The following is a 14,554-nucleotide window of genomic DNA, read 5'->3' on the forward strand; positions in this document are numbered from 1 at the left end:
TTGGACTCATGCTGTGACTATTCAGGGGAAGAGACTCTCCATCTCCACCACAGTACCTTCATACCTCTTATCAGTGAAGCTTTTCCAGAGGGTGAACAACCTGGGTAATCTCTGCTGTTTGAATCATTAGTCTTTGTCAAGTACTTCTTGCTGTGATAAGCTTTCAGTTTAATTTGTGGATAGGATCCTGCATATTCAGAGCGGTGATAGCAGAGCTGTATCCAAACAGGATAAATGCTGGTCCTTACTTGCCACAGTATTGCTGCAGTTTCACGATGCTGTTGTTCCTTGAATTAAAGGGAGGGGAATTAAAAGTGCCATAGTCCTCCCCTGGCACACTGGGGACGTGTTCAAGGAAAGACATGCAGACCCTGCTCCCCCGGTCCGCATCTCAGCATCACCGAGACCGGCACTGAACTGCAGCAGGGCCACCGCCAGCCAGGGCCACCGCTGCCCCGGTGTGAGACCCTCTGAGCAGCCGCAGTGGTGGGAGCCCCGGTCGCAGACTCCAAGGACAGCTCTAGGTCTCCCTCTCCAGGAGCAAGGCTGCTGAAAAGGCAACTGCTGAGCCTGATTGTCAGTTCCTTTGTTTGCCAGCTTCTTCAGAAGGTAAGATTGTTAATCCGTCACTGAAGAAACACTCTCTTATTGCAGCCACATGGCTGTTACGTATTTGGGCTTTCAGGTAAGCAATTAGAGAGCAGAGAGTAGTGAGGAAATACTTAACCTCCTGGACCCTCAGAGCCAAGGGGCTTCTCCTGACTCTTTGAAGCTAATTTATTTATTAGCTGCTGGGGAACAGCAATAACCATGTGTCAGTATTTACCAGAATTTGTCCCCGAGACCCTTCCCCACAAGGTGGGGCTGGCACCTCTGCAAAGCCACGCAGAGGGAGCCCGCTCTGAAGGCTCAGCAGGTCCATGAGGGGCTGGCATCTGCCACACGGTGATGGTAGCCCTGCCAAAGATACTGCTACCTTTAGCATTGCAACGGACTACTTAAATTAATAAGGATGCAACTTAAAACACCAGAAACAGGTTTTCCATTTGTTATGATTTCTGCAGCCACTTAAGTTCCACGGGAAGTGTATGCTTTGACCCCTGTGCCTGTAGTGATGTCCACCTTTCTCCTGGGGTCACGGCACACACATTTCCCTTAGCTGTATGACTTTAGCTAGCAGTCACCTGGTTTTCAGAAGAAAAATCTGAACCTGGACATTTGCAGCTGGAGTGGTCTATCTCATTTCTCCTCATTCACTTTCCTATTACTTCAACAGTCCAAGCACACGGCCTTGCAGGCACACTGAAAAGCTCTTTGGCTTTCCAGGCGCTCTTCCAGGACAGCGAGATGAACGGGCTCATTGCAAGGGCCCTCAACAAGGTTACAGGTGTAGCCCAAATTGCTCAGAAACCAGTTTATATTTGGAACCTGGTATCCTGCCAAAAAATGATTCTGCGAGGAGGCACATCAGAGAAGGGCGGGCAGCCCGGCTGCCTCCCGTCGTACCACTGCAAATCGTTGGCATTTAGAAGGTTGGAAGGAGCAGAACCCCAAAATATCTAACGGGCCACCACAGCGAGCAGGGCAGAGGAGGGAGCGCTGGGTGTTCACGAAGGACTCCTCCCCCCGCGGGGCGGGGCGGCTGGGGCCCGTGCTGCCGCCTGCCGGCGCCGGTGCCCGGCAACGGCCCGCGGGGAAACCCCGGCACCCCCCAGACCTTCCTTCTCCCCCCGCTTTGTGCACTACACAAATTGTCTTCTCTTCTGGTTTTCAGACTTGTCTGGGACCTCACATATCCCAAGCATTCATATAACATCCAGCATCTTTTATCCTACTTTGTAATGTAAATATTAATAACACCTACTGCACGTTTAACAGAGGTGATTTTTGAAAAATTATGCCCAAGATAAATGGTAATCACTTTTTTTTCTTTGCAAGAGCTTGTTTCAGAAATAATTCCTTCAGTTTAGGTTGTGCCAATACTCCTGGGGCACATATACTGTATGTATATGTCTGCAGTCTTGATTTTCCTACTTGTCCGGATAAAGCCACCTGCCCAAGTTTGCAGCTGCCCAAGACTGCACCTGTTCCCTCCTGTCTGAACATTAAGTTTTCTTTTACATGGAAAAAAAAGGACAGCGAAAGGACAGGTATGGTGTTTCAAGCATGAAATCAGGATAAAAGTTTTTAAGCATCCAGACTTGGCAACAGAGAGATGCCCTCGTGCCCCGTAATACAGTCATATCCTGAATGTCCTTTTGTGATCGGAGTCGTTCGTGTTTCAAGACACGACAACACAAATCCACAAAACCCCCACGTACTGTAGTTTGAGACTAGGCACCAACTTCAGTTGTAGATTTTTCCAGGATGTCTTCCAAAAGGATATCTATCTTCCAAAGGATATCTTCTCAGGAAAACCACTACAAATCCCATAGAACTGCAGAAATTGAAATATCGTCTGAACCATTTCATGGTTGGGAGGATGTAATTTCACATCATCACAGAAGAAGCGAGGATCACAATGGCTGGACTCCCATGATTTTGGACAAAATCCTGTGAACTGTAAAGCCTCTACGAGGGATGGCACGCGTGAGCGGAGAGCTCCTGCTTTCATCTTCCGATGAAAAATGTTCTTAGTCAGAGAGAGGAAGTTGATGCAACACATTAAAATCCTCACTTTCTTAGCCAAAATAGAAACGCCTCTACGGGTATGCCTATATCACAGCCAAATTCACGACTACAGCTCCAAGTAGTTCAGACTATCGTAATTCCCACCCACAGGTTTCTGCTGTGCTAGCGATAGTAAGGGGTAGAGATGCATTGACTCAGCTCTCCTCTCTCTGGCATAATTTGGGACAAATGGAAAGGATTTTTTTCTTCACTTACTTACTGGAAAAGATGTCAAGGAGATGACCTTGAGCATTCAGCCATGAAAGTACGGTATCGTGCAAATTTTTAACTAATTCCAAATTAATATCTTATTGTGCATTAAAAAAAAAAAACTCTGGAAGTTACAAAAGGAAACATGGAGTCTCAAAGGAAAAAATGCACAACAGATATTAACAAAACCCCTACTATGTTTGCCAGACTTGACCCACGACTATTCAGTATTTTTGATAACTTCATATAACCAGTCTTGTTAAAGCCTTTTGAAAGTCTGGGTAAACTGTGCTAGCTTTTTTTTTCCCTGCTTAGGAACACATTTAAAGAACTGTAATCGAAGAGGGAGATTTTCCAACGTGAGACTGCTTGATTAGATATCAGACTGTGACAGCCAAAGCATTTTTATGGAACAAAAATACACCTAATGAGTGGAAATCATGCTAGAAATGAATACTATGTTTCTTCATGACAAAAAGCTAATAGAGAGCTGTCTCAAGTTTCTGTATTAGATATGACATGGTTTGATATGTAAAATAAAGGAAGAAAGACAAAAGTTAAAGAAGAGATGAATGACACAAATGGTACCAGGTGTAGGATTCATTTCTCTAACACTGGCCATCTTACCATGCCTTGTCTAAGCAGGTTGTTCCACCTCACTCCGTTTGCGAGGTGGAATAAATTGGTGTGGTGAGGTTCCCGTTTCTCTCCACTGCCCACAGAGGGAACCCAAACATCCACCCTCTCTACTTGCTCACCTTTTCTTCTGGCAAGTGTTCCCTCCTGCTTCAAGTTCTTTTGTTTACCCATGTCCAGAAAAGGCAAAACAGAAATTCAGAGAATCTTAACTGGATTTAACTGAAGGGGTAACACAATAATAGATGAACCTCATTCATTGTTAATAAATGAAAAATAATTCACCCTGGGGTCACCTACATCGGGTGACAGGGTCTCCTACAGGAGGGCTTCAAAAACAATCTCTCTTCATTAACTGTATAGCCTATGCCCAAACCATTCAGTCTGGGAACTATGAGGAAGAAATGTGGCTCACAGGCTGAAAGAAAGCCAGAGGCTGCTTTCAGGACAAGGTACACCATGTATCCACGGCTCAGTTCAGATGCAGTCGTAGAGGATGGAGGTGATGAGCTTAGGCAGACTGATTCATGAAGCTACTGGCAGGGTACCGACTTCGCACCTATGGTACAGGTGCAAAGGTCCTTTGTGCTGTGGAAACAACAGTTTCCACTCCCACCAGTCTCATGATGAGCTGCTTCTCACAGGATGCTTCCCATGGTGGGCTGAGGTCCTAAGAGCCTACCCACGGCCAGTTTTTTTGGTTTTATTTTCTGCAAAAAAGTGGACTGTAAAGAAGGCTAGAATGCAATTCTGCTAATTCAGATAAACAATGTCAAAACTGGAGGCTGGACTGTTAGCCCCTCAGTACGCCCTGGTGAACAGTAACTTCTACTGCTACATTTGTTATCATATTATGTTAATGCAATTAATATGCACAAACAGTGGATGCTAATCTACTCCTCTCTTAGAAGAGGCTAATTTTTTTTGCTGCAATCAGAAACCCAGTTTGTCAAGGTCATGAATCATCTCATTCCTCAGCAATGGCTGATCTCAGAATGTGACCAAACCAGCCTCCATTTACTGGTTAATAGTTAACAGTTTATTTGAAGTGCCTGATAAATTCTGGGTCAGATCTCCTGAAAACATTTGAGGGCTCAGAGTTAATGTTTATTTTAGCAGGGTGAAAATACGAACCACTTATTTCTGTAGCCTCTTCTGATTCAATTTTGTTTCCAACATGAAACAAATGGGGCACAAGCAACCACTTGCCTTGCCAGGGAGACGTAATAAAAGAGCTGATCGGAAAAATCTCTCAGAAATAGAGGACCAGACGGGAGGATGCTACAAAGACCAGAATAAGAAGTTACCACTGCTATCATAGTTTAAGGTATTTTAAGGCCAAACATCTACCCTCATCTAAGTTTTGATCAAGTTATGCAGTTTTTGCAAAACCTTTTCAATTCTATAATCTCTAACTACTATTTCTATATTTCTGTGCTTAAATCCAGTATAGATTATACTACTTCCTAAAATCTACACTACTTATTTTCTTCTTTCCTTTCAACTAGCTGGATCATGTCAACGTAAGTTTTGTGATCCTTACAGCTGATAATTGAGAAGCAAGACAGCACCTACAGCTTGTTATTCAAAAACTTGAAAAATAAAGCCTTGGACAGTTGTTAGCCTTCATGTGGGTCTAATTTGTACTAGAGGATGAGTTAGCCCAGAATCTGGGAGACCTTTGCAGCCCTTTTCTACAGTCACTTCCTACCCTGACCACACCTCAAAATCTCAGTCTCCCACAGAAGGGACAAAATGCGCCATCATTTTAATCTCCTGAAATGCCACAGCTTTTAGATTAATGCTTTAAGACAAGCCAACTCAAATTTCAGTTTATGTTTCTATGTACCTGCAGCGTTTTGGGGGCTGCTTCAGAAAACCATTCCTTTCACAGAGGTGAGGAGTCAAGTGGGAAACAGAGCAAGCGTACAGGAGCTCTTGCCTGGTAAATGCTGTAAGTGTCTGAGAATTAGCAGCTTTGGGACTTTCTGATTTCCATTAGTCTAACCTTTTTTTTTAACTTTTGGCCTCCACGAGGCAAGGAGTTCTGCAATGTAATCATGCGCTGAGAAAAAATAAATCTCCTACCGCAAGATTGTAATGGCTAGTCTCACTATTGCTAGCTTCCCACTAATTTTTGTGGGCAATTGTATCGGCAATTTGAGGACAGAGGCAACGAGGTAAATGTTTTATCTGGAGAACCAACTCCACTTCCATTCCCTGAATTGCCTAAATTCTTCCATTTTCAAAAGGCCTTGAGTTTCAAGTTGTTACAGTTCTTGTGCCTTCATACAAAGGTTTGTTACAAATCTTTTCTCTTTCGTGATCACAAGATGTGCTTATAGTGAATATAAGCACATTGTGAACTTGCGTGCCTTATCCATCAAAACACAGGCTTTGACCTGAAATGGATGGATTTTTTCTATCCGCTCTGAAGAACACAGCTAACAAGCGTTCGCTGTGATTTCTCCATTTGTACTCTACTGGTTTTTGTTTCCTTTTGTTACTATCCATTTTCCGTATGTCCAGAAGTTAGCTAATTTATAACCCTAATCAAAAACTCATAATAGAATTTAAATTCAAATCCATCCTTCTTCACTGAAGAATTTTAGCAGAGGCTTCATTTATGTATGCTTTTAACTGTTAATAGTATTCCCAAGAGCTAAGAAAATACTTCAACACTCAGCTGACCAGCAACAGGCTATGTGATCAGGTCCCTACTTGACATTTCACTGAGAATGGAAATCTTTTTCTACAGTCACTGATGTCTTCCAACCAGAGTGGATATTCCTATTTATTGTTCTTTTACCCTCTTCCATTCTCATTTTCCATGTACGTATTCTATAATGAAGCTTTTGTTTTACACTTTGTATCCTCTCTCTTCTCTTTTGACAAACCCCCTTTTGTTTCATCTTTTAATTTCAATTATTTTTTCATTCAGTTTAATTTGTCTATAGTAAATTAATTTTCTCCTTTCTCCTTTTTCTGACTTAAAAATAGCAATCTTGCTATGTTATTTTATAGTAATCTCATCTGAGCTTTAGAGAATTACAAGATTCTTTATTTGAATTAAATGGGAACAAGCGCACTCCAATAATAATATCTTACCTTAACATCTCCAATATGTTCTAAAAGTGCTCTTTACTCTGTTATTTTTACTCCTTAAACAGATCAGCTTTGTCACAAGCAGGTGTTTGAAGTCAATTAGATTATATCGTATTAAATCTGGAATGAGTTTCACCCAGCACTTCTGTTTAAATTAGGGATTTTGATTAAATATAAACAATCATTAATAATTTCTGCAAATTCTTTTATCTCACAGAAACTGTTTTCTCAGGGTGTTAAAAAGATACATATAATTCACATTCTATGAAAAAAAAATCTCATAATAGAGAGAAACTTTTTCCTTGAGCATTTTCCTTCTTCCATCCTTTATGGTTCTAAGCTTTCTTTCTGATTTAAGAGCTTCTTGCCCCAGGTGTGAAGGAAGGTTGGGGTACCTTATACTCAAAGCTGCTGGAAACGATCAGTGATGTGTCAGGCCAAACACAGAACTGGTTTGCTCCCGTAAGCAATTTAAGCAATGTTCCAGTGAAGGTGGCTTAAGTATAAATCAGGACAGTGTAAATCAGCGCTACGTTTCTGCAATGCTCTGAAGAGGAAAACGTCATGACAATACTAATTATTACTGATAACTAAATAGCCAAAGAAAGGCAATCTGCAATTATGTTTACCTCCCGCTTGGCATTTCAAATGGAAAAAAGCAAGCAAGCAAATTTTCAAATAATATTTTCAAAGCTGAAGCCAGACTGGGAGGTACTAAAGCAATTACTTCAGCAACTTTATAAAGGGAATCACCAGCAACAGGTTTCATTTCTAAGTAACTTCCCAGGCTCCCAAGAAACACAGCAGCATCTACAGTCTGGAAAGATGTCAAAACAGTAGCATGCAATTCATAGCAACTCAGAAACAAAGTGCCAAAAAATATACTGCTTCAGCAAACATCATTTGCATAAAATTTTCCCGTAAGAGAACTATATAGAGGATAATTGTATTGTAGCAGGAGAAATAAGTTTCCGTTTCAGCTACAAACAGTAGACACTGTTTGTCAGAGGTGATTTTAAAGTATTTTTGCTCCTGAATTTAGAGCAGGATTATGTCTATATAATTAGATGGGAGAATATTTCTCGAGGTGGCTGAAGGTCAAATCCCATCATGCTTATTTATACCTTGGCTATGAATAGTTCCACTGATCTCAATAAGACTTCTGGAGGAGTACCCAAGGTGAGTAATGATGAAAAACTTGGTTATTAAAAAAGAAAGGGCAAAAGCAAAACAGAACAGTTTAATAAGATCAATCAACAGCAAATTTCTCAATAGTGAAATTGAAAACGTGCTCGAAAGAATGACACAGAAATGAATTCCCAGAAACACTGTGATGTAAAGGGATGTGCTGGGGAGTGGTGTACTTTATTTGAATCATAACTATATGGTTAAAGACACAGAAAAATAGGAAATTCTGAGTGCAGCGCCTTTATGTAAACTCTCTATAGGATATTACAGTATGGCTTCAAATGTAATGATGTTGGCCTTATGCTGTGTTTGAAATTATTTTAATAAACCTTAGGGTTGTTTTATCGGGCTTTAGTGCCTAGATATAATGTCTAGTGAAAGTCCAATTAACTAGCTATCAACCCAAACCTGAAATACTCCGTCTTTTTTGTCCCTTTATACAAATTAGAAAGCAGCTAGGAAGTCCTCTTTCATATTCTAGGAGGGAAAGATTGTCTGTAACAGAAGTAACTGTTACTAACAAAATCATCGTAGCATCCTTTTTTCTAGTTCTAAACTAGGACTAGAAGAGGGCTTGAAAACTTTATACAGTAAGTTTCTAATTTGAAGACTACTAACTTAAGCAAAAATTTCCAGTATTACTCTCCAAAACAATGCTGGTATAAATTATATTTGCATATTCTAAATTCCACTTTGATCATCCTTTCTCCTCTTAATCTCCAAGTCCCATCTTCACACATGTAAGTAAATGACGACTGTCCTTATACTCCTAACTACATTAATATTTCCTTTCTAAACAAGTTCTATTATCCAGCAATAGCTGGTGCATCCCTCGCCCAAGGGCCAGACATAGGTGGATGAAGCAAGAGCCCGGAAGGAGTTTCATGCTTTTAGGAGAAATCATTGTGATAAATTTCATTTCACAGTGATCAGTTTACGCTTTGAAGGTCACAATGTTATCTTTCTGTAAGGGGATAAAAAGAGGATGGCTGTTCTTTAGTGCCAAATTCAATTAAATTCTTTTGACCTTTAACAAGTGCCCGGAGGAGAAGACCCACTTCTCTCTGCATACTGCCAGGATAGGTGGGGAGGAGTTCAAAGAGGAAGGAAAAAAGGGGATCACAATGGCTCGTCCATTGGTGAAATAAAGTCTTGTAACACGGCTAGAGGCAGGACAAAGTGTAACTCCTGACTGGATGTGGTTTTGCCCTGAGGCAAAGTTGTCTGTGACACTCTTCAATGGCCTTTTCTTCCTGACCAGGAACAATGCTGACAAGCTTGGCACCACGTGAATTTCTTCATAGGGAATAGCTATGATTCACAGCCTAGAGAAATGACTTAAAATTAGGGTATAAAATGCAGAAAATACTTGATATGCATGAATGTCAATAGTGACGAGGTGGGCTCAACTGAAAACACAGGTTTATTCTTCTGTATATGTCGCTTTTTTTAACGATTCACATGATGACAGTATTGAACTTGCAAATAAAAAATAAAGTTCTTCCAACTGTCACAAACCTGTGTTGTGAAAATAACTTCACATTTAAAGGTCACAAGTTGCATTTGTTTTGGCTCCCGCGTCATTGTTAGTCACTAGGATTGTGCCATCTGATTCTGCCAAACCTGCACTCAGATTCCCATTTGGGGGCTGCTGCATTCCATAGGACTTCTCATAGATACGTGGATCTGTTGATCATGAACAAGAATCTTGATGACTTTAGAAGAACGAAAGCAAATTCTGTCTTACTACCAGCAAACTTACTCCATCCCTTTCATGATGCCGGAAAGAGTGAAAACCTAATACATCTTTTTATAGGGCATAATTCTGTAACTTCTTGTAGGCATATAGACCCCTGTACACATCCACGTGCAGTGCCCTATTAAACTCCAGGAACATGATAGAATAGTAGGATAGCCTTGGGTTCTCATGTGTTGATGGATTCTGATTAGACCTTAAAATGCTGCAGTTAGAAAAAAAGAAATCTATGCAAAACTCACATTTTTGCACTTACCAGAACTTCTTGCATTGTGATCACTTTGAATCACAATTGCTCACTTTCTGATCGAGCCCCCAGTCCTGTATTTCCATGTCATTTTGTGAGTACATCCACACTAAGCCCCCAGAAATTCAGGAAAAAAGTTTTTTCTTTCATATAGCAGGAAGTCTAGAAAAACTAGAGCTCTGATTCCTTCATATGGTAAAACATACCAATCTATCTAGATAGGTACAAAATACTGGAAGACTTGGATGATTTTGGTGAACAGTAGGGAGAGAATTTTGCTGGCTCTTGGCGTGGACACAGCAGGGCTGCTCCTCCACACGGTGCCGGCTGCCGGCTGTTCACAAACTCAGATTCCTCGCCTGAAGAAAGCTGATTTGAGTCCTTGACTCACAGTTGAGCAACGAAGGCTAAACTAACTTCCTACAGAAGACCTGGGTGGGGAGTTCCTCCTGAGCCCCTATTTTCATCTGCATCTCTAGCATCTGTGCATCACGGAAGAGTTTACTATGGCTCGGTGGCTGTATCTACAGCTTGGGTTGCCTCGTGGTTTTTATGTAAGACCTTCTTTTCAGTTGCCTATAACACAGACAAATTCTAATCATCCAGGCCAGGCTTTTCCATGATAAGGATGTCTCAAGCTGGTTGATTTACCCATCTCATTTTCAGCGTGCTGTGATTTGGACACCTACCAGCCAGAAGTAACACAGCGATACGCTTTTTCAATCCTAGTGAAAGAAAACAGTCCTACAACTGAAGGTGCTCCAAGAGCTGCGAGGTTTGAAGAGGGGGCAGAGCAGGGACACCTGCTGAGGGGAAGCAAAGGCCCGTGCACCTCGCTGGCGCGAATAGCCAGCGCTGCCCAGCTGAAGCTCCAAGGAACTGAAGCTCAGTGGCCCCAAGTATGGGCTGCCTCATCAGCCTCCTCTGTGCTGATCACAAAACCAGCAGAAAACTATTCAGTGTCACTGTTGAGCTAGTTTTTCATCAGCTCATCAAGCTCAATTGGCTTGGGGAAGGGTCAAGCAGAAGCCAGTGCCACCACAAGGAAAGGGGTGGGAAAAGGAGAGGGAGAAAGGGGTGGAACCGCAACCCTGGAGAAAGCAGACTAACTCTTGATTTGAAGTGTAGGGCAATTTCCCTTGATTAGGGCATCTAGGTTGTGGACTAACGCGTGGGGTGAAGATGAAGAACCTAGTCTAGGTAAGGATAAATATGTAGACAGAGCAGTGGCAACGTGATGAGCGCCTTGAGAGTGAGCTGTAGTTAGGGCTGTCTGGAAGATGATGAGTGCAAATATTTCTGTTTAATGAGCATGCATGCTCATTTGCTCATTTAGAAGAAAGAAGTCATAAAGGAAGGCAATAGGCAGAAACTTTGCTGTGCTTCACAAACTGCTACCTGTTCATAGCTTTGCAGTGACCTCATGCCTCGCGAAGAGGTGCAAGAAATAAACCACTGGAGTACCAGCACGTTTTGAGGATGAGGAATAAGCCTCCCTTATTGCCCTTCTCTTTTGTTCGTAAGGCCTTGTCTAGGATTCACTAGATAACTGAGGTACATGCCTCTCTTTCATGGATTCGTCCGTGTTTAAAAAGCAGTGTTTTTCTTTCAGCAGTTTGTACCTCCTTTATCATTACCAACAGTCCCATTGAGGTCCCTTGTGGTATCTCCAGAAAGCACTCATCTGGTCACGGAGGTTCAACATCCTAGAAGACAGAGACACTGCCAGAGGAGGAAAAAGAAAGACAGATTGAGGTGCTGAACACCAAGGCCACAGCAAACCTGTGAGACATTGGGGGCAGCAGTTAGTAGCTGGCATGACATACACCTTCATCCACTTGCTCAATATGTCTCCAAAAGAAGATCAGCTCAGCAAAAATCAACCCTGTTCTGTAACAAACATTTCACCCCATGTGAACTTACAAAATACTGGTAGCCTGGAGACCAAATGGGGCCCACAGGCAGGACAATGTATATAAATACCTAGGGAAGGCTGGCAAGGAAACAAATAAATAGGCTCTAATTTTCTCCTGCAAAATCAGGCAGCTTTTATACTGTGGGAGACTAGAAAGGTTGAGTTACCCTGATGCCAGTACAGTCATTATTGGCTCAGGTTTTTGGCTGGTGTACAAGGCTGACATCCCCGTTCTTGAGGGGGTTTCACTCTAGCACAGAAATCGGTAGGAAACTTTAATGCGTTGTCCGCCTCTGTAAACTAGCCCAGGTGTCTGAATTCCAGAACATCTGGAGACCAACCATGGTGACCACGTCGCCATGCTGTCAGGAAGGCTAATGAACAACCTCATTGTAATTAAATGGTGTCCTCAGACGCTCTAAAATGAAAAACAAACAAGCCCCAGACAATGTGTGCAGCCTGCATACAGGCACTACCCAGACAGTAAAGTATTCCATATTCCTTCCTATCAAGCAACTTTTGACATTCTTCATGCCCATACTTACTACGGTGTAGACCTCCTGTTACAGATGACTCAGTGATTTGGGGAAATTATTATTTGGGGAAACAGGCCTGTGCATCTGAGGGTTAGAGAGCAAATTACAGGTTCTTAATGTTTTCCCAAATATTTTCACATACACTGTTATTATCTATATTGCATTACAGACTATCATGAGCCATTTGACTTTAACAACAGGCGACTTAAATTGTACACTGTAGATTGAAGCGCATTCATACAAGGAGACGTCGGCAGTAATAACCAACCACACTGTGCTGTGCCCAGTGAACATGTCCTCCTGAGGTCAGGGGAAGCTCAGGCTGCTGAGGACTTCACGACCTTGAGCCTTTAAGGGCTTACTTCAGGAGCCCTTCTACATACCTGGAACCCGTCCATGTCACCATTTTCCTAAATTCTCCCAAGGATCTGAAACTACACACAGTACTCTCCCATCTTATTGCATCTGATTATTAGGGGTAGATTACTATGAAACAGAGATGATCCTTTAAGTAAGTGGTGAATGGGAGGTGCATAGTGGTGGGATAATGCACGTCCCTGGCTGAGTCAGAGTCATTAGCTGTGGTACCAGGTCCAAACGGCCAGATGGATTTGTCACCTCATTTAGCTAGGCTATGGTTAACATACAAAAGTAATACATCAGTGAAAGTTGGCTGGTGACACTTTCAGGAGAGTCCCCTGTCTGACTGACCGCAGCTGGAGATAGACACACTCAAAAATGTGGGGATGTGGGTATCTGTTTCAAGCAACTGTGGAAAACATCTGTGAAGGGAGCGGTATTCTCTTTTTATAGCGCATGTTACTTATTAACAAAACCTAAAATCCCGTTTTGCATTTTCACCCTATTATTGAAACTGTTTTCTGTCCTAACTTCTCTGCATCACTGTTAGAAACTATTGATATCTGTTTTGAACACCAGAAAGAGCTACATTTCGTAGTACATTAAAATAACTCAAGTAGAGCAGAATCTTGGTAAAATACAGAAATAATTGTTTTAAGTGCTTTAACTGCTATGATTTGGTAGCAGAAGCACTGCTGTAAATCAATAATCAAGCTTTTAGGTATTTCTTTATTATGTGGACAGTAAATCAAAGCATAAGGTGAGAATACATACATTGAGGATCCCTTTACAGATTCAGATCTTCATGGTCTAAACTCTTTGAGACAAGGTTCTTCTTTTCTCTTTCTGAAATCATGCCTGCCACTTCAAAAGGGTGTAACTTACATTGCACATAGGAATTTGCAAATAGTATCCGTGCAAAGAGAACGTCTGTTGTTCTTACACTTTCACACCAGGCACCCAGAAGAAACCTACTTGCTTTGCACTGCCTCAGAGAAGCACTTTGATTCAATGAGTTTCTTTTTCCCAACTCTGGCATTGAGATGGGAATCCAGACAGGAAATGGGAATCCAAGGCGAATGCTGCACACACCATTGCAAAATATTGCTGTACAATAATGGAAAGTGAAACAACCCCCCGCACCCCTCACATAGTATTTCACACAACCCTGAATCACATCCCATATTATTATTGTGGAGTATCTTGTAAGAATGTTTTTTTTTCCCAAATAATTTAACATACTCTCTCTGGGTATCTCCAGTACTTTAATATCTGTTGGGTATCTGATTCTGAACTGAAATTACATATCACCAGGTACAGCTGTGAAACCACAAATCTGGGCAGTAAAAGCAGAATAAGCAAAATTAACTGGGCACGGCTTAAAAAAAAAAACTGCTACGGAGCTATTCCTTTTTAGCAGGTAAGCAAAAATCAAAGCACCTCATAAATGTGAAACCTAGACTGGCTAAAGAAATTCTAACAGTTTCAACATGAGACATGCAAGTGTGAGGATGCGTGTTCATCTATTATGAAAAGTGCTGCTATCTGAATGCTTTCGTGTGGGGAGGGAGAGGAAATTGATAACCGGTAAATTCTCTTAAAAATACTCTAACAGTTGTTTCCGCTCCAGTTGGTCTGCACATTATCCCTTTCCTTGCCCAAAATTCGTAACGTGTTTACGTCCTATTAAAATATATTTCTGCATTTGTTTGGCACGAAGAGGACTGATGCAAAAACGATAGGCTAGACCTCCGGGTAATTTAAATGATTGCAATTCTGTCACCTGAACAGGAATTAAGCTGAATTACAGCAGCTGGACAACTAACTGTGAAAGCGGGTAGACCTGCCACTTGGAAAATAATCCCTGATTCCTACAGAAAACCTACCTCTCACCAAGGCAACGTGTTTGTCTGTCTGGCAACTGGCGGAGC

Source organism: Calonectris borealis, chromosome 1 (genome assembly GCF_964195595.1).
Source record: "Calonectris borealis chromosome 1, bCalBor7.hap1.2, whole genome shotgun sequence".
NCBI lineage: Eukaryota > Metazoa > Chordata > Aves > Procellariiformes > Procellariidae > Calonectris > Calonectris borealis.